This window comes from Balaenoptera musculus, chromosome 1 (assembly GCF_009873245.2).
Source record: "Balaenoptera musculus isolate JJ_BM4_2016_0621 chromosome 1, mBalMus1.pri.v3, whole genome shotgun sequence".
Classification (NCBI taxonomy): Eukaryota; Metazoa; Chordata; class Mammalia; order Artiodactyla; family Balaenopteridae; genus Balaenoptera; species Balaenoptera musculus.
Window position 1 is genome coordinate 82,696,671 of NC_045785.1, and position 20,635 is coordinate 82,717,305.

General features: G+C 44.8%; 1 pseudogene; it reads left to right on the plus strand.

Annotated features, from left to right (window-relative positions):
* Positions 1–15,741: 15,741 nt before the first annotated feature.
* Positions 15,742–16,945, plus strand: LOC118899746 (annotated as a pseudogene).
* The last annotated feature ends 3,690 nt before the right edge of the window (positions 16,946–20,635 follow it).

Genomic DNA, 20,635 nt, shown 5'->3' on the forward strand with positions numbered 1-20,635 from the left:
ACAGTTCCTGTAGTACGGGGTTGTTATGAGGATTAACCGAAGAGATATGGTGTTAGGCACATACCACCCCCTCATGGGCCAATCCTGTACAATAGGGCCCGAGAAGCCTTCCTTGGTCTCTGGGTCCTCTCTGGTCCTGGTGGTGTCCCAGAAGTGACCTGTGGGTGGAGATGGTCTTCTCACCCACCACATACAGCAGACACAGGCACAGGGAAGTTGAACAGGCACTGAAGCTACTAATCTAGTGTCTAAGTCCCTCCTACTGGGAAGGATTCCTTCTGGGCTACAGAATAAAATGTGCTAGAGCAGCTTAATCACTGGCTTATTTATTAATCAACTCAGGGAGAATTTGGCTGAGGAAGCTAACTTACATTTGGGGCATTAGTCTTTATTAACCCTATTGCCTGTCTCATCTTGATCCCTTGGTTTGGTTTTGTTAAAAAAGAAACTGAAGCCAACCCAAACAGAACAAAAAGGTTTATTGCCCCAGAGCTGGCAGAGGTACCTGGACACCTCTCAGTTCCAGGTGCCACCCGTTATCACGCATTCTGAAAGTGCTCCCAACTTCCTGGTACTTATTCCTCTACAAAGCAGGCCGCAGGGATCTTTCATGAGATTAAAAAGTAACTATTCCGAAGGTCTCACTATAAGTAAGCAAAAGCTCACTGGGGTAGAGGCACTGCAGCCTCAAAGTCAATAACTTGAATTTGGGCATCCTGATCTCAGGGCTGCGCTGCCCGGGCAGAAAGGACAGCAGATCTGAGCTGTGGGGATTCCTGGGGTTTGGGTCTGCCACTGGGGTCAGGAACAGGCTAGTCTTTGCCTGGCGATTTTCATTTTTACAGTTCTCAGTTGTTTAATCTAAAGTAGCTGGAACTATGGGGCGGTGGTGAGTGGGGTGGCATGAAAAGACCTGACTTCTGGGCTATGGGATCAGGATTTGATTCTCATCATGACTCATGGGGAAATTCTTTTAAAAACACAAGCCCCATTGCTCTTGCCAGACATTTCCAGGCTGGTAACAGTTGCTGACATTCGCTAAGCAACTAGACAGGTCCTGTGCTGTGTGTTTGACAGATGTCGTTTCATTTAATCCTCATAACAACCCTGCAAGGTAAGCCTTCGAGGTGGGCATTCTGTCCCCACTCTGCAGATTCGAAACCAAGCTGGCCCAATGTCAACTCATTAGAAAGAGGCAGAATTGACACCTGAACCCAGGTCTGACTGATGCCCAAGCCTGTGCATTTAGCAGAATGGAGGAAAAATATCAACAAACTCTCCCCTGTCCCCCAGCTCAGCGAAGTCCGTGGCAATAGACGTGTCCCCTCTGCCTTGTAACATGGTCAGTAGCCTCCCAACTCCAGCACCTCGGAAAGGGGGTACGGATTTGCCTCCAGCGCTGCCGCAGGGAGGGAGGCTCAGGCTGGTGACAGAGCCCAGCACTATGGGGCCAGTGATCGCTTGGTCTTGGAGAAATAAGGTCCGAGTAAAACCTGTACCCTGGGAAACGGGGTGTGAGGAGGCCTGCATCCTTCGCCTCAAAGGAAAGGTGCCAGTCCTGTCTAGATTTGCTTGTTTGTAAAAAGCACCAACGGCAAGGGCCTTGGTGAGGTTCTTGCCCTGTGACCCAGACTGAATGTCTGCTGTGAGGAGAGCTTGTATGAGGCAGGAGCATTGGAGCTGGGCTGTATCCAGGGCTGAGGTCAGTGTTGGGTGGAGCCCAGCGGATGTGCTTTTCAGATTGGTCGGCTCTTCTCCTACCTCCCCACAGGGCTTAGGGAGCCTCTGACCCAGCCTTTACTCCACAGGCCTCAGGGCAGACAGGCCTGAGAGGTGAAGGGATTTGCCCACAGTCACAGAGGTTTGGGGTAGGGCCTCAGCTAGAATTCCAGTGCCCTGTGCTTTCCTCTGCCCTGCCAGGCTCTGTGACTCCTACTTGTTCCTGGTAAACTGACCCAGTGAGAACTTTGTGTGGGAGGTCTGCAGTCCCAGTTACCTCTGTGAGCATTTAAGTCTCTTTTTGTGTTGACGTTTCTCTTCCAGGAAGAGATGCTTTAGTAAGTGCAGTTATTTCCTGGACCTGTGCCACCATCCTTCCCTCATGAACTGTGAGGAGCTTACAGGTGAGTCAGCCAACACGCAGGGGTGCCTCACGTGAGGATGCCTGAAGGGTGAGTCCAGGCCAGCAGGTTTCCTGTTCAGCAAATATTTGTGGAGCCTCATGCCCAGAACGGGAGGCCATTGCGGTAATACTCTCCCCTTGCCAGACAAAAAGCTGCCGTTAGCTGGGGGCCGCGGACATGCAGTCAGGCGACCATTCTACAGAGTGGTGATGTTTCAGAGCATGACCCAGGGTGTCCGGCAGGAGAGCGGAGGGTGTCTCACCCAGTGAGGGCTCAGGGAGGACTCTCTGCAGGGGATGACAATGCAGCTGGGAATGGAAGAGTGAGGGAAGGGGCAGGGGAGGGGGTCCAGGTTAGAAAGAGGAGGCTGTGTGGGGATCACACCTGGTTCAGTGCCAGGAACACAAGCTGGAAGAGGAGATAGATGAGGCTGGAGAGGAAGGCAGGGGCCAGGTCTTGTGAATCACGATGAAGACGTTGGACATTTTCATGAGGGCAGCAGATCATGAGACCTCAGTTCCATCTCTCACTTGCAACCTAGCATGGGTGAGAGAGAAACTCTTTGAACCCTGAGTTGACTGCCCACAAAAGAATGTGTTTTTCTAAGAGATCTCAAGGCAGAACAAGTCAGGGCCCCTATGCCAGGGATAATCACTAGCCCTGACATTCCACGCTGGCCACCGAACCAGCTTTTGCCGTTGGACGTGGTTTAGTTCCAGACACTGAGGCCGGGGAAGCTCTCGTGCATCTCACTGCTCTGTGCTTTATCCCCTGTCACAGGTCACAACATACACTAGATGACTAATTGTGGGCTCATACTGTCACCAGCCACACCGCAGAGCAGAGCTCCATCCTTGAAAGCCAAATGCCATATTCTGGGTATTTTTTGTTTTTGTTTTTCTCAATGGGGCTATCTTTTTGTATGTTACTATTATGAAAGTAATATATGTTCCTAATAAAAAAACTAAACATCCTGGAAATGTATACAATAGAAGGTGGAATTTCCTCCCTCCTCTCATAATCCCATTTCCCCAAGAAAACCATTATCCCGCCAGACTTTAAAAGAAATGCATGTATATGTATGCCCAGACATTTTCTGTTGCAATATCCCAAGTAAAACAAGGCTCTCAGGCCCCTCAAAATGTCCTCCAGTTCTTTCTGGAAGTCACCAAAAGGGTGCCTCAACTGTGTCGGTAAACCTGTCTGTTGGTTGTGTCTCCCTATGGCAACCTCTCCGTTTCCCTTTTTCCCTGCTTCTCGTGTGTCTGCTGCTCACAGAAGCTTGGAGAAGTTAACAGAAGCCAGACACCAAAGTCCATGCCACGGGTGCTGTCTCCAAAGTTTCCAATTCTTTTTTGTTTTTTTAAACTTTGCCCAGCCTTTTGAGGCCTGTTTATTGACATGCGCAGACCTATACTCGCGGGGCCTGGAACTTCTCCTCAGCACCACCGCCAGGCCCATCAGGAACTTATCCCACTCCGTCTGTATCTCCACTGTGAACTTGCCCTGCAACAAGATCGGACACTGGACAGCAGTGGGAAGTTGGTGGGGTCCAAGCGTAGCCCGCGTGCATGCCGGTCTGCGAGCGGGCTCAGGGCCGCGTGCAGGTTGTCCGCATGCCGCATGGTCATGCCCACCGCCTCCAGCATGCGTGGTCCGTGGCTCAGCAGCTGCACCTTGTCAGGGTGGCTGCCCAGGGGCTTGAAGTAGGCCTAGGTGCTGGGGTACACCGTGAGGAGCCTGCGGGAGCAGGGGCGAGTGGGGAGGGCAGTCCCCCCAGCGCCTGTACCTCAAAGTTACCAATTCCTGTTCGGTAGAGTTGGGATGTTGAGTTTCAGGCAGAGCTGGGGAAAGGGCCACCTGCTCACTGTGTGCCAACCATCCTTTGTCACTGGGGACCCCAAGGCTGCTCTGCTTAGATCCTCAGTCTCGAGACATCTCTACCTAATGGTGCCATCAGCTTCTCTGCTAAAGCCTCTTGCAGGGCCCTCAAATTCAGTCTGGGGGTCAAGTGGAAGGGGAGATGCTCTTCTCTCTCATGGCTCTTTTCCCTTTTCTCTGCCTCTGCCCACCCTCACAAAGGAAAGTCTCTTCCCTCCTGTCCTTTATCTTCAAAGAGTTTATATTAATGTGTAGAAGCTCTGTATACATTATCACTATTAACCTTCTTATTGATCTACATTGAAATATTTGTATCGGTTTATATTTAACATTGTTAGTCTTGTGCTTTGTTCTTAAGAAGTTTCCAAATTTATTTAATTAAATCCATCTAATTTTTCCTTTGTTACCTCTGTGTTTTCTGTTCTGCTTATAAAGGACTGTTCTGCCCCGAGATTACAATAATATTCTTTTGTAGTAATGTAGGAATTGTATATTTAAGTTCAACTATCTGGAATTTGTTTTCGTGAATGTCATGTGTTGAGTGGAATTTCTTTAAAGTTCCCCATAGATTTGGGTATAGAGGCTAAAAGCTAAGAGAAGAGATGGAGGGAGCAACTCAGCGGGCTCTTGGATGCCCTGTGCGGGGGAAGCTTGTTTGCTGAAAACACAGAGGATTGTGTTCTTGGCCAGCTTGGAGTTCCATCTGCTTCCTGCTGAGAATGACTCTCAAACCTGGTGTCTTTAGAGCCAGTCTTTCCCGTGTGATTTTAATCCAGGCTTCGGAGGTTGAGAGGAATATGCTCAGGGCTGCATTCTGTTGCCTGTGAGGGCAAACTGAAGAATCACTGTGGACCATGAGGACTGAGTGTCAGAGAGGGCCAGGACTCTCCTGTCCACAAGGCCTGGCTCCACGCTGGCGGGGTGGGCAAAAAACCGTGAGTTCTTGAATTGTTCTAAGACCCATGGCATCAGGTGACATCCTTGTTACCTCCTGGTTAACTTCATTAATGATGGGGCCTCAGTGCCTGGCATGTGCTGGGACCTCAGAATATTTATTTGTTGAATTGTTAGAAATCCATTAGGAAGGAATGGGGATTCCCAAGAAGATGATGGTCAAAACAGGAGAAATTTAATGGCAGTCCTATGTAAGATGACATCCATCCATTTACTCATTCAGCAAATATTAGGTGAATGCCTGCTATGTGCCACGCACTTTTCTAGGAGAATAAGTGTGTTATTTTTCCAACAACAACCAATTCTCTGCTTCTCCAACACCAACCGGGTATTCAACAGTTCACTTCAATTCTGACATTAACTGCTTAGAGTTATCGTATACTCCATAGGTTAAGAGCTCAGTTCCACAAGATTGCCCAACTTCAGATGCCAGCCAAAAATGGGGCCCCCAGGGTACCCGCACTTCTGCCTGGCTGACTACAAAACTGAGTTTTCCGTGACCACCCTCAGATCTGATAATTTGCTAGAGTGACACACATAACTCAGGAATTTACACTAATGATCGTGGATTAAGGATAAAAATGTACAGCCAGATGAAGAGGTACATAAGGTGAGATCCAGAAGGGCTTCAAGTGCAGGAGCTTCTGTCCTGGTGGAGTCAGGGTGCACCATGCTCCAGGCATGTGGTTTTGTTCAACGAACTGGAAGCTCCCTGAATCTGTTGTTTAGGGTTTTTATGTGGGGTTTCATTACACAGGCACAATTGATTAAATCATTGACCATTGTGACTGAATTCAAATTTCAGCCCTTCTCCCCTCCTGGATGCTGAGAGTGGGGCTGAAAATCCCACCACTCTCATCACATGGTTGGTTTCTCTGGCCACTGGCCTCCATCCTGAAGCTACCTAGGGCCTCACCACTAGTCACCTCGTCAGCATTACTCAACTGTGGTTAGAAAGAAGTTTGTTATGAATACCAAAGACACTCCTATCACTAGAAAATTCCAAGGGTTTAGGAGCTCTGTCCCAGGAACCAGGGGCAAAGTCCAGATATATATGTACCACAATAAGATATCTACCCTTGTGGGGCTTACAGGCTGGTGGGAGAATACACACAATAAGTTATATGATATGTTGGAAGGTGATAAATACTATGGGAAAAAAGGCAGAGCAGAGTAAGGAGGGTTTGGAGTGCAGGTAGGTAGGGTTGGCAAATGTGTTACAATTCTAAAAATGTTTCAGGTGAGAACTCATTTAGTTTTAGACAGAAACCCAAGTACTGTGGTTGGTGCAGAATAGAATCATTAAAAGAAGGGACATGGAGGGCGCAATAAGAAATAAAGCATATGGTTGAAACGAATTGCCTTGATTCATTATTCCTTCTAATAATGACTTGTGTTCAATTTTGTGTGGTCAGAATCAGACAAGGGTAATGTCAGCACTAACTCTGAATCAGGTTCCCAGCTAATTTGAGGCAGGCTTAAAATAAAGTACTGACCAAAAACCCAGCACAGTAATGTGACATTGTAGTCACGTGGTCTGCTAGGTGATCTGAGGACGGATAGAGCACTAGATAGGTGTGGAAAAAGCCCCCTTGGAAATGGGGTCCGTGAGGCCAGCACTGAACCTAGAATTGGCAGATTTATCTTTTCTTCCCTCATTACAGAGCTGGATGTTGACATTCTTGAGATGTTGTACTCACTTGTTTCTGTAGGAAGAAGCTTCAAACAAACCCTGGGGTCCATCAAAACATGCACATTCCTCAGAGAGCTGTGTTAAAGTCTTATTGAAGTGACTGTTACAACAACTGGCAAGAGAGACTTAGAACTGAGGGTAGGTTTAGAAGACGTTTGGTCATCTACTTCAACACCTCATTTTATAGATGCAGGAATTGCCCAAAGACACGGCAGAGAATTAATGGGTATCAGGTCTCCTGACTTCTTATATGGTGTTTTCCCCATCATATTGGTCTGTCCATATTATAACTTTATGCTTAGAGTTTGGAGTTAACCATATTTTTTATGAATAATTATTAAGAGTGACTAAGAACTCTGCCCCTCATAGGGGTGAGTCTGGCAGCCATGTTTCTACCAGGTAACCCTGCTCCATAACTAACTGGATTAGTTGGAACCATTCACTTCTCCTTCCAAGAATTTGGCCTGAGTCCCGCAGTTGGGAACTGAGTCATGAAACCTGCCTCAGCTGTCAAGGGAAGGTCTTTAGATTCCCTACAAGCTGTCTTGCCCTAGTTCTTGGATTTCATCCTTCCAATAAAACCCTTGTTTTATTGATGCTAACTCAGATTGGTTTCTGTTATTTGCAACCAAAACAGTCTTAGCCAAGAATCTTAGAAGCTGAGGACTAAGCACATCATTTATTTTCAGATATGAGTTTTAGATTTAGAAGTCGTGGTTCTTTAATATAGGTTATTACGACATTACCATTTTGGTTATGATGTTAAATTATGAGGGCGTATATTAAGACTTAGTCTACTTGGAACTATGAAGAGATTGAGCAATCACTGTGAGGGGCTTGTCCTCCAAAAAACTTATTTTCTTTTGTGTTCTGTTAAGAGTCTTGACTTGTGTATTAATTATACTTATATGAGACAGTGTGGAAAAATGCTTGAGTTGAGTGTTCCAGAGGACAAACTCATTTCAAAAGCAATCTCAGTTTCCTCATCTGTAAAGTAGCCATAATAATACCTTCATCATTATGTGAAGAAGAGTAAATTCTATTAATGAAATAAAATAATGTGGGTGTTTAGAGCAGCAGACTTTGGTTCAGATCCTACTCTGCCTCTCACTAGCTGTATGAGTTTGGCAGATCATTCAATCTCCCAGAGCTTGAGTGGCCTCATCTAAAAAGCAGGGATAAGAATAAATACTTCACAGGATTATTTTGAAAGCTTTTTGCTTGTAACGGGAACTTGACAATTGTTAATATTCCTCCCACACCTGTTATGTCCTTTCAGGCTTCTCTGTTTGCCATGGGTGGGTTACAGAGTCATAGGCTTTGCCAGATGATTGTTACAGCTTGGGTAGTTGGAGGTTATGAACTAAGATGACAGTTTGAGAATGGGAAGGACTCAGCCCAACCCATCTGAAGTACAGTCTCTGAGAGGGACCAGGCAGGTGCACACAAAGCCTTTTGTATGGCTGTTAAGATGAAGGGCAGACCAGCTGTGTGTGTGTGTTTGTGTGTGTGTGTGTGTGTGTGCGTGTGTGTGTGTGTAAATATTGGTCTCCTGAAACTCATGTTTGTCATATGGTGTCTGAAAACTCTGTGCATTTCTGAGTAGTGTCTCTGAGCTGAGGGCACTTGGGAGGGGTGGAAGCGTGGCAGTGGGGTCCCTGATTTTGATTCCTGCCTTAATGGCACTGTATAAATATGCTGGGGGTCATCCTAGGCCAGTAGGCCACACAGGACCAAAAGGTAGAGTTTTTGTTGTAATCTTTTTTTTTTTAATACATCTATTTATTTTATTTATTTATTTTTGGCTGCGTTGGGTCTTCATTGCTGCGTGTGGGCTTTCTCTAGTTGCAGTGAGCGGGGGCTACTCTTGGCTGCAGTGCGCAGGCTTCTCATTGCAGTGGCCTCTCTTGTTGCAGATCATGGGCTCTAGGCATGCGGGCTTCAGTACTTGTGGCACGCAGGCTCAGTAGTTGTGGCGCACGGGCTTAGTTGCTCAGCGGCATGTGGGATCTTCCCGGACCAGGGATCGAACCTGTGTCCCCCGCACTGGCAGGTGGATTCTTAACCACTGAACCACGAGGGAAGCCCTGTTGTAATCTTTGTTTACATCAGAGGGAAATCCTTGACTATAAGACAGAGAAACAGCTGTGTCTTCTAGGCAAGGCAGCAAACCAAGGTATCCTAAGTATGGTGTGGTGGAAAGAAAGTGTGGTGGAAAGAATATGGGGACTGTGGCAGACAGATCTGGGTGAATCCCAACTCCACTACTTACCAGTTATATTATCATGAATCTCTGAGCCCCAGGTTAAGCCTCTTAAAGTTGGGATAATAATATCTAGAATTAAATGACATAAAATGAATGTCATGTATGTGGAAGTGCCTGACATGTATGTCCTTACTTTTAACAAAATAGCTATAAAATGACACAAACATATCATTTTGAAGGCTACTTAAAAGTCTGTTTTAATTAAAATAAACCAATTGCTAGATCTTAAAGTTCTCTTGAGATTTTAGTTATCTTTATCCCAGGTCAAAATGCATAGTGACAGGGCCAACCAGCTGGGCGAGTTCCAGACCCCTGTGCCCAGACATCACAGGCAGTGGAGAGACAATCATCATTGGATTGTCCTGACCTCTTGGCCTCTGTACCAAGACATATGGGTACTTGGCTTGGTCTCACTAACGCCAACCACTCAATTCCTCATGTTAATGAATTGTAATGACTTTATTACTTTAGTTCTTTAGAGTAAATAGTATCCTTGTTGGCTATCTCTTCAAGTTTTAATCATGGTATTGAAAGTTAATTACAAAAGATCAACTCTCTAGAAACTCAGTAATTATAAATGTTTTGACACCTATGTCAAAACTTACCCTTCAATTAATAATATCAGGTTGATGTTTCTTAGATTTTTTAAGGTATCAACTACATGCTCACAAATGTCATTAGATCACACACACACACACACACAAATTATGTTTAAATGTTTATGGCCTAGAAACTGACCAACAAGTTAACATAGAAAAGCCAAAATGGGGCTTCCCTAGTGGTGCAGTGGTTAAGAATCCGCCTGCTAGTGCAGGGGACACGGGTTCGTGCCCTGGTCCGGGAAGATCCCACATGCTGCAGAGCAACTAAGCCCGTGCACCACAACTACTGAGCCTGCACTCTAGAGCCGGCGAGCCACAACTACTGAGCCTGCCCGCTGCAATTACTGAAGCCCATGCACCTAGAGCCCATGCTTCTCAACAAGAGAAGCCACTGCAATGAGAAGCCCGCGCATCACAATGAAAAGTAGCCCCCGCTCGCCACAACTAGAGAAAGCCTGCACTCAGCAATGAAGACCCAACGTAGCCAAAAATAAATAAAAATTTTAAAAAATTAAAAAAAAAGAAAAACCCAAATGTTTGAGGTAGGCCCCCTGTAGCTGATTTAAATGGAATCATCTCCTAATGGCTGTTTAAAGCACCTGAATAAGATGATTTTTCCATTTTCTTCTCTAGATCATCAATGGTGTCTTGCCAGGTAGTCCATGAGGCTCCATCCCACCAAATTCCAGTCAGGATTCAGCTGGCAAAGGGGCAATCCTGCTAAGCATAAGCCAAAAAAATTATCTGGAGAGAGTTCAGGAAACAAATGTCCCAGTCTAGGGTCTAGTGCCTGGGCAACGGCAGATAGGAGCTGTTCGCACTTTGGCGGGGGCTGAGAGTGAGGGCTGGCCCACCCACACGGAGGCCTCTTGGTCATTTCAGACCTGCTCATCTGAGTAGCTGCTTGGTGGAGGGAGCCAGAAAAAAGAAGCCCAAGACAGGGTTCTTGCCCTCTGAGATGGTAGAATAATATGAAACAAAATGTTACGGACCACAGCATTGTCCAACTTTGGGAGAGATGAGACTTTTGCTGTGGACGAGGCATGGGAAGATTGAACAGGTGCTGGGCTCTGAAGGCTCATCGGGCTTGGATCTTGGGGTGGGCGTGGGTGGTGAACCAGGGAGAACATCACCCAGACTTCTGTGCTGTCAGTCAGCATCAGTCAGTCTGGATTTCTTTATTTTTTTTATTTTTTGGTCACACCATGCGGCATGGGGGATCTTAGTTCCCTGACCAGGGATCGAACCCACACCCCCTCAATTGGAAGCACGGAGTCTTAACCTCTGGACCGCCAGGGAAGTCCCAGCCTGGATTCTTATCATGCTCAGAATCACCAGGTTATAAGAAGGCAATTTCTGCAGAACTGCAGCTCAGTTGATTTGGCAGTTCCAGAAAATGAGTGTGCAGGCTCTTGGTTGGAATGTCATTGTTGTAGCCATCACAAAATATTTATCAGTGTATTTATCACCATTGGTTGCAAGAAACTAGGCCACGCTAATCAGGATAGGTTCAGTTCTCTGAGATGCCATAAGAGGCGTCTCAGGGGTAAATAGCTGACATGGCCTGCACCCAAATCCCCCTGGGTCTTTGTTAACCAAAGGGGCACAGGTTCTGTCCTGTCAGGAGCTCCTGGAGGCCTGACTAGACTAGACATGGATCTGCTCCAGGCTTCAGCTCCCAGCAGAGCCTGTGTCCTCCAGCATCCAGAAGTCCATCAGTGGACTTGGGGCCCCAAGGCTTTCATGATTTCACAATCAGCACCCCTTGCTGCCCTGGGTTTGGGGCTACAAAGGTCCAAACAACAGTCCAGGAGCATTCAGGCATAACTTTTCCAGTGGCCTCTCTTCTCAGGAGACTGTCTCTTTCAGAGCCAACTCTGAGCTTTGCAGGCTCTGGGCAACAGAAGGTTACTGGAGGATTATCGAAGGATTAGGGGGCTTTGCTGAGTGAGCATGTACGGGTACTTTCTGCCAGAGTGATTTTTCTGAAACAGATCTGATCATGCCACCCCTCTATGGCTCTGTGTCTCCTGCAGCTGTATTTGGAAAAGTGTTGCCCAACCATACTCTGCATCAAACTCACCCAGCCGATGGAGTAGTTATTAAAATGCAGATTCCTGAGTCTACTCCCTCATCGGTTGAATCTGAATTTCTGTGTGCAGCTTTCAGGAACCACAGTTAAAACAAGCTCCCCACTAAAGTCGGAGAACCAAAGTACATTACAGGATAAAGTCCAAACTGCTTAGCCTGGAGGACAAGGCCCACCAGGATGTTGCTATGCCTGTCTCTATCTTCTCACCCATCCTGGAAGCACTTACCTACCCTGCACCCCCAGTGATGCACCTCATAGAATTAGGGTCTCCCTCTCACCCCCATGATGTTCCTACTACTTAGAACACCCTCCCTCCCAGCCCCACCTCCCTTCCTCTCCTTACTCTTTTATTCTTAACAATTAGCTCAGCCATTGTCTTCTCTGGATTAGACATGCCTCCTCTAGGTACCTGTTAGTGGTGCCCACACTGACTCAAAACCGTTTGGTACTTGTCTTTCTTCCCATTGCGCTATGAGCTCCGTGAGATGGGGCCAGGTCTTGTCTTGTTTCCCAAGTGTGTGTTATGTTCCCTGGCCCTTAGGAGAGGCTCAGAAACAGTTGGGAATAAATCAAGTTTTCAAGTTAGAGGTACCAAAGCCTTGGGTCTATTTGGGTTGCGTACATCTTCTTAACAAAACCCAAATATTGGCAGTGGTGATTGTTTTTAAATTCTAATCTCTCAAAGACAACGATGGGAATAATAAAGAAGTAATAAACTTAGGCTATGAGATGAATTACGTACACTTTACTGGAGATAGTTAGGCATTATATGTGCAACAAATTTCAAATGGAGGTACAATCATGGTCTGTGGCCCTGTCCTCACTGTACAAAATCACACTCAGGGGGCCGGAGTTAGATGGCAGGGGGTGTTGGATGGGTGGGCCACCGCTGGGAGTTGAGGAACCCAGGGCTGAAGCTAAGATAGGGGGTCAGGACCTCCAAGGAGAAAGGAGTCAGAGGTCTGGGTCAGCACTGGCAGGTGTCCTGAGGGTGGTTGCTTCCAGGATTAAGTAACCTTACCAAATCCTGAAGGCAGCAGCTTGTAGAGGCACAAACACCACCATCATCAAGAGTCAGGAGCTGGGTAAAAAGTGGGCCAAGGATGGTGAAGAGTTTGGAAAAGGCGGGCCAGCACTTCTCTCCAGGAGCCCTTGGGATAGCATGCCAGGCCTCCACAACGGGGTTTTATAACGAAGGCCTTGTTTTGGGCAGTCAGCTGAAGGTAGCTGTGGACCCTGGGCACGTGTTCGTGGGAACATGACACCTAGGGGAGGATGGGCATCTGGACAGCATGGTCAGGAACCCCTGATAAAATTCTTACCAGCCTCCCCACCCCCCACCTCTCTCCCTTTAAAAATAAACAGCAGAAATTTATTTCTCACAGTTCTGGAGTCTGGAACTCTGAGGTCAGGGGGTCAGCACAGGAGAGTTCTGGTGAGAATCCTTTTCTGGGTCACAGACTCCTGACTTCTCATTGTATCTTCATGTGGCCAAGAGCAGAGAAAGGAAGCAAGCCTTCTTGCTCTGTCTCTGACTCTGGCACTGACCACGGCTTTTGTGGTTCTGGAAAAGACCACCATCCCTCTTCCTGCTCTGGCCAACCGTAAATGGTGACATTTTCATCAACTGCCCTGCCCCTCCAATGAAGTCATCTCGTGAAATGGTAAGCCTCTGAGTCTGCGTGTTTGAAACTTTAGTAACACTCTGAAAGCTGTGGGCCTCTTTACAGCAGGTGTCTCTGATACAAGATGCAGGTCCCTAAACACTGCTGCCTGTTTTACCTCTGCACACTTTTCTTTCAAACTTGGCCTGACGGGACGCTCATGTTTGGCCTTCCTGGATTAACTGAGTCTCTTCCCAGAGCCCCAGGGAGTGTCAGCACTGGAGTGGTTGTTCCAAATGTCTCACCACTTATGCCTCTTTAGCTTTCTTAAATCCTTTTGTCTTTTTATTTCCAGTTTGGCCAGTACCTGCCATTCTTTTCACCTCATCAAAATGTTGAATGAAACAATGTTTGTTCACCAGATTTCCCATGGAACCATGCTTTTGGGGAGTATCAGAGAGGCAAATTGTTTCTGTGTTCTCCAGCCTCTGTCCTGGGCCTTGGTCCTCCCAGCTTGGCCGTGTGCATGACCTTGGGTGTGTGCCCGCCTCCAGGTGGCCACCCTTACCCCCCAGTCCCACTGTACTCTGTTTCATCATCATTTCAACCCCTTCTCCATCCAACCTTGCTGTTCCAATCCCAAAGTTTGTTTCTCCTAGTGTTTTAAGCACTGCAGTGCCCTTTGGTGGTCATTGTAGATGTACTGTGCTTTTGAGAAGAGGGTCTGAGGGTCTGTATATACATGCAATTTTGGGCCCTTGCTTGATACTGGTCTGTTGCTGTGGTGCTTTTTTTAATTAAAAGGGAGGCAGGTACGAGCGCGGGCTGAAGACAGGACTGGGGTCATCAAGACTTGAGCCTCATCTATCTCTGACATTGAGTCTCCCTCTGGCCTTGGGTGAGTTCCTTAAATTTTGAATGAAGACTCTAATGAAGGGTCCAGGAGTTTCTTGGGGACATGCTAAATATTGTTGAAAACACTAATTATTGAAAATATCTTCTCGACGGCACAGCTGTATCCGTTGGCAAATGCCAAATTTCTTTTTGCAAGTCCAGGATCAGATACCCTAGCTTCCCCCTGCTTGAGCACCATCAGATAGCTGTCTCATTTTTCATCAGAATAGGAATAGCAGGCATAGGCATTCATTAATTGTAGCTATTAAAAAAAAAAACAAACTCCTGAGCAAATTCAAGTAGAATGTGATTGTGAAAGCCAAGCCCTGTTGCCAAAGAAAGGTGTGTGTGTGTGCGTGCGCTCTGGGCCACCTGCTATGTTATGTAATATCTGATCCTTGACCCCTGGATGTTATCCAGTGAGTAGCTGGTTGGATTTGGGGTCTAACTTGCCTTGGGAGCTGTTCATAGCCTTGCTGGGAACTAGATGACTATGGCGTTTCAATCCTGCTTGATAAACAGTCTCTTCCCCTGGTCCATCTGACACAGCCCGGCTGGTTTGCAGGGCCGGCAATCGCCTACTGTGTCTCTAGAGAAAGGCTCTGAATGGTCAGCGAGGAGCTGCCACAGAGCTCTTGGCAGCCCATCCCAGGTTTGCAGGAAGGGTTTCGGGGAATTTTGAGGACATCTTCTATGCAGGGATTTACAGGCTTTCTCTGTTAAGGAACTTTAACATTCTAAGCAGCTGCTTGAGTTTTTTGGAGGGGACGTATGCATTACTTCCACTCTAAGCCAGGCTCTTTCTTTGGGGCTGGGCCAGGGCCTGTTGCTGTCAGTGCACAGGGCCTAGGGGACCGTTACAGCATTGGATTTGTCTAGAACAGCCTATTTTTAGCTGTTGAGTGAATCAAAAATGATATTTCTATCACACCACCTAAGTCAACCAAGCTAGGCTGCTGTAATGTAACCAAGATGCAGACTAATTTGAGGCACCTAATGGTAGGGGGCAGTGTGCTGCACTGCTAGACAGCTCTGCTCCACACACACACTCAGGACCCAGAGTCTTTCCATCTTGTGGCTCTGCCATCCTGAATCCTTAAGCTTGTTTCCATGGTTACCACAAAATCAAGTTCCAGTCAGCAGAGTTGGGGAAAGAGCATGGAGCGGCCCTCCTGGTCCGATGTCACACCTGTCACTTCCACTCCATTCTGCTAAAGAGAGCTTAGTGACCAGGCCACATGTACCACAAGGCTTGAGTAATGCTGTCTCCACCTGGGCAACTTGGCACCAAGTCACTGCTCTGTTATTGTGGAAGAAGAAGTGAATGGATGTAGTGCATAGCTAGCAGCCTCCCCGTAGCCTATTCTTTTAAATCATTCAGTTACTTTATGAGTTCTGTGTTCAAAGCCTGCCCTCAGGGTTGGATTCATGGGTGGGAGGCCTGTGCGCTTCTGCTTGATTTAACGCCCTGCTATTGCCATCTTGAAATTCTAAATAATTTTTTAATAAGCTTTCATTTTTCACTGGGCCCGCAAAATTATGTAGCCAGTTCTGCCTGCCATTTCCCAAATTAGCATTTTCATTCTACCCTATTCAATATTAACTGAAAATCCATTTTATAGTAAGACAAGCATGAAAGGTCACAGGAGGGATGGGATGCAAAGGTGAGTGAGGTTCAATATCTGGCATCTTCCAATTCAGCGGGGGTGTGAGAGAAGTGGAGTAGTTATCATTCAGAAGAGTCCTCCACACGCTGCTGTGAATATTCCTGGGGTGGCCTCTGATGGTGGTGCTGTTGTCAGGGGGTAGCGGGTGGTGGTGTAAGATATTAGCTCTGGATAGGATAGTTTTTAAATGAATTGTTTCAAGCCTACAAAAAATAGAGAGAGCGATCTTACAACTATCTATGTATCCACCACTTAGTTTTGTCAACTCTTAATATGTTACCATGCTTGCTTCAGATATTTTTAAGAAATTTGAATATTACACATATAGTTGAGCCTCCTTTGTGTCTCTTCCTGAATCTCATTCCCCTCCCTCCCACCTAGAAGTGATCATGTCCTAAATTTGGTGTTCATAATCCTCAAGCATAGTATTTTTCACTGCTTATATATGTATCTATAAATAATTGTTAGTACTTTCACATGTTTTAAATTTTATAAAAATGGTAGCATACACTATTCATTCATTCATTCAACAAATACTTACTGAGTAGCTACTATGGCCAGGTACTGTTTTCGGCACTGGTGGGGGGGGAAATGCTGGCCAACTCCACTGAGCGGGCCGTCACCATTGCTGGTGTGCTGCAGTCTGTTACCGAGTGTACCGAGCAGATCTGCCGAGGCATGCTGGAGATGCTCTCTTTGGTGCAGAGATGCTGCAGGCTACCCCACACCATCGATGACCTGGAGGGACCACCTCTAGATGCTTACTCAATTCAAGGACAACACACCATTTCTCCACTCCATCTGGCTAAGCTGAACCAGGTGGCAAGACAACATTCTCACTTTGCCGTGATGCACAGTGAGACTGGATTTACCAGAATTGACTCCAGCCTTCCAGAGATCAAGGCTATTGGGCAAGTTTGGACGCATCTAGTCAAACTACCCATGAACTCACCATTCCAAATAGCTTAATTGGCTGCATAGTCAGGCACCAAGGCACCAACATTAATGATATCTGCCAGATGTCCAGGGCCCAGATCAGAACTGCCAACCCAGTGGAAGGCTCTCCTGGAAGGTAGATTACTGTCACTGGTTCTGTTGCCAGTGTTAGTCTGGCCCGGAATCTAATCAATGCCAGGCTATCCTCTGAGAAGGGCATGAGGTGCAGCTAGAATGGTGTAGGTTCACTCATAACCCCTTTATGCTGTATTCTCATAATCCAGCTGTGTAATTTCTGGTCAGTGATTTCCAGGTTTTAAATTATTTCTGAGTGTTCAGTTTCTACAGAACTTTATCTTCCCCTGAGAATTTAAAAATCACATTCTCTGTTCAGTTGTTAATGCTGGGATTCATATTTAGTTTTATAAGCTTTTCTCTGTTTTTAGTTTTGTTTTGGGTTTTTTGGCTCATGGATTTTATTTGTGTTTGTTGATAAGAAATGTAAGAGCAGAATGTTAAATTCAGTTTAGTTCTGTAATGTCAAGAATTAAAAATAAAAAATGGTTTGGTTAATAATAACCAGAAAAAGTAAGAGACTAAACAAAAATTCCTGCCCTCATGGAGTTTGTACTCTAGAGGAGCAGTGAGACAATAAGCAAGAAGAGAAAGTAAAAACATGTAGTATGTTTGATAGTGATAACTGCTAAGGATATAAGAAAAAGCAGAGAAGGGGGTATGATGTCAGGATGGGGATGGGCAGTTGAAATTTTAGACTGAGTAGCCAGGAAGGCCTTGCTCTTTCTATCTTGCTGCCATTAGATATTTTTTCTAACCATTAAGTTTTGAGATTTATCAATTTTGAAATACATACTTTTAATTAGTTCATTTCCACTGCTTCATGACATCAATAGCACGAATTGGACATAATTCATTTATTAATTCTTCAGTTGATTAATATTCAGATTGATTTTTGATATTCTGCTATTAGAAACAAGGCTACAAAGAGTACCCCTGACCATGTCTCCACATGCACTAATACAGAATAGACCTAGGAGGAGACTGTTGGGCCAGTGGACATGCATGTCTTCAACTTCATTAGATGTTTCCAAATTGCTGTTCAAAATGATCATATCCATGTACACTCTGCAGAAAAGGGTTACCATATCAGACTTGAAGCTGCTGCCTTCTAGAAGGGCCTGCCTGCTAGGTTGGCCCTTGGCTGGTGCCTGCGAACTCAGATTTCTGGAGTGTTCCCACTGTTCTTTAACAGATAAGGGTGGTTACCTGTGCCTCAACTGTACAACATTGTTGTTTATGCAGAGTACCTACTTTCCCTCTGGGAGTCTGGAATTTTGGAACCTGCTAGTTGGAAAGTGCTTATGTGACACAATGGAAACCTTGGGTGTTGCGCCACTAATGGGCTTCCTGGGGCAGAAACACCCATGTGTTGCTGTGTTGCTGTGTTTTTGCTGCTGTGAAATGACTTTTTTATTTGGATTTTCATTTCCTTGTCTATTAGTGAGGTTAAGCATCTTTTCATATGTTTAGTGACCGTTTGAGTTCCTCTTCTGTGATGTGCCTATCATATTCTTTGCTCACTTTTCTTTTGGGTTGTTTGTCTTATCTTACTGCATCATAGGAATTCTTTATATCTGGATACTAACTTTCTGTTCATTATGTGTATTGAAAAATAATTTCTCTCTCTTTAGGGTCTGTCTTTATTTTTTAGAGTGTGTTTTGTTTTAAGGAAGTTTTTCATGTTAACGTATTCAAGTTAATTATTCTTTCCCCTGTGGTATGTGTGTGTGTGTGTGCATGCGCACATATGTTTGTCTTGTTGTATGTCTTCTTTTTTTTTGAATTTTATTTTATTTATTTTTTTATACAGCAGGTTCTTAATAGTCATCCATTTTATACACATCAGTGTATACATGTCAATCCCAATCGCCCAATTCATCACACTACCACCCCCGCCGCCCCCGCTGCTTTCCCCCCTTGGTGTCCTTACGTTTGTTCTCTACATCTGTGTCTCAATTTCTGCCCTGCAAACCGGTTCATCTGTACCATTTTTCAAGGTTCCTGAAACTTCACCAAATTCATTGATTAGCTCTAGTAGTTTTCTGGTGGCATCTTTAAGATTCTCTATGTATAGTATCCTGTCATATGCAAACAGTGACAGTTTTACTTCTTCTTTTCCTATTTGGATTCCTTTTATTTCTTTTTCTTCTCTGATTGCCGTGGCTAGGACTTCCAAAAGTATGTTGAATAATAGTGGTGAGAGTGGACACCTTTGTCTTGTTCCTGATCTTAGAGGAAATGCTTTCAGTTTTTCACCATTGAGAATAATGTTTGTTGTGGGTTTGTCATATATGGCCTTTATTATGTTGAGGTAGGTTCCCTCTATGCCCACTTTCTGGAGAGTTTTTATCATAAGTGGGTGTTGAATTTTGTCAAAAGCTTTTTCTGCATGTATTGAGATGATCATATGGTTTTTATTCTTCAATTTGTTAATATGGTGTATCACATTGATTGAGTATATTGAAGAATCCTTGCATCCCTGGGAAAAATCCCACTTGATCATGGTGTATGATGCTTTTAATGTGTTGTTGGATTCTGGTTGCTAGTATTTTGTTGAGGATTTTTGCATCTATGTTCATCAGTGATATTGGTCTGTAATTTTCTTTTTTTGTAGTATCTTTGTCTGGTTTTGGTATCAGGGTGATGGTGGCCTCATAGAATGAGTTTGGGAGTGTTCCTTCCTCTGCAATTTTTTGGAAGAGTTTGAGAAGGATGGGTGTTAGCTCTTCTCTAAATGTTTGATAGAATTCACCTGTGAAGCCATCTGGTCCTGGACTTTTGTTTGTTGGAAGATTTTTCATCACAGTTTCAATTTCATTACTTGTGATTGGTCTGTTCATATTTTCTGTTTCTTCCTGGTTCAGTCTTGGAAGGTTATACCTTTCTAAGAATTTGTCCATTTCTTCCAGGTTGTCCATTTTATTGGCATAGAGTTGCTTGTAGTAGTCTCTTAGGATGCTTTGTATTTCTGCAGTGTCTGTTGTAACTTCTCCTTTTTCATTTCTAATTTTATTGATTTGAGTCCTCTTCCTCTTTTTCTTGATGTGTCTGGCTAATGGTTTATCAATTTTGTTTATCTTCTCAAAGAACCAGCTTTTAGTTTTATTGATCTTTGCTATTGTTTTCTTTGTTTCTATTTCATTTATTTCTGCTCTGACCTTTATGATTTCTTTCCTTCTGCTAACTTTGGGTTTTGTTTGTTCTTTCTCTAGTTCCTTTAGTTGTAAGGTTAGATTGTTTGAGATTTTTCTTGTTTGTTTAGGTAGGCTTGTATAGCTATAAACTTCCCTCTTAGAACTGCTTTTGCTGCATCCCATAGGTTTTGGATCATCGTGTTTCCATTGTCATTTGTCTCTAGGTATTTTTTGATTTTCTCTTTGATTTCTTCAGTGATCTCTTGGTTATTTAGTAATGTATTGTTTAGTCTCCATGTGTTTGTGTTTTTTACGTTTTTTTCCCTGTAATTGATTTCTAATCTCATAGCGTTGTGGTCAGAAAAGATGCTTGATATGATTTCAATTTTCTTAAATTTACGGAGGCTTGATTTGTGACCCAAGACGTGATCTATCCTGGAGAATGTTCCATGAGCACTTGAGAAGAAAGTGTAATCTGCTGTTTTTGGGTGGAATGTCCTATAAATATCAATTAAATCTATCTGGTCTATTGTGTCATTTAAAGCTTCTGTTTCCTTATTTATTTTCATTTTGGATGATCTGTCCATTGGTGTAAGTGAGTTGTTAAAGTCCCCCACTATGATTGTGTTACTGTCAATTTCCTCTTTTATAGCTGTTAGCAGTTGCCTTATGTATTGAGGTGCTCCTATGTTGGGTGCATATATATTTATA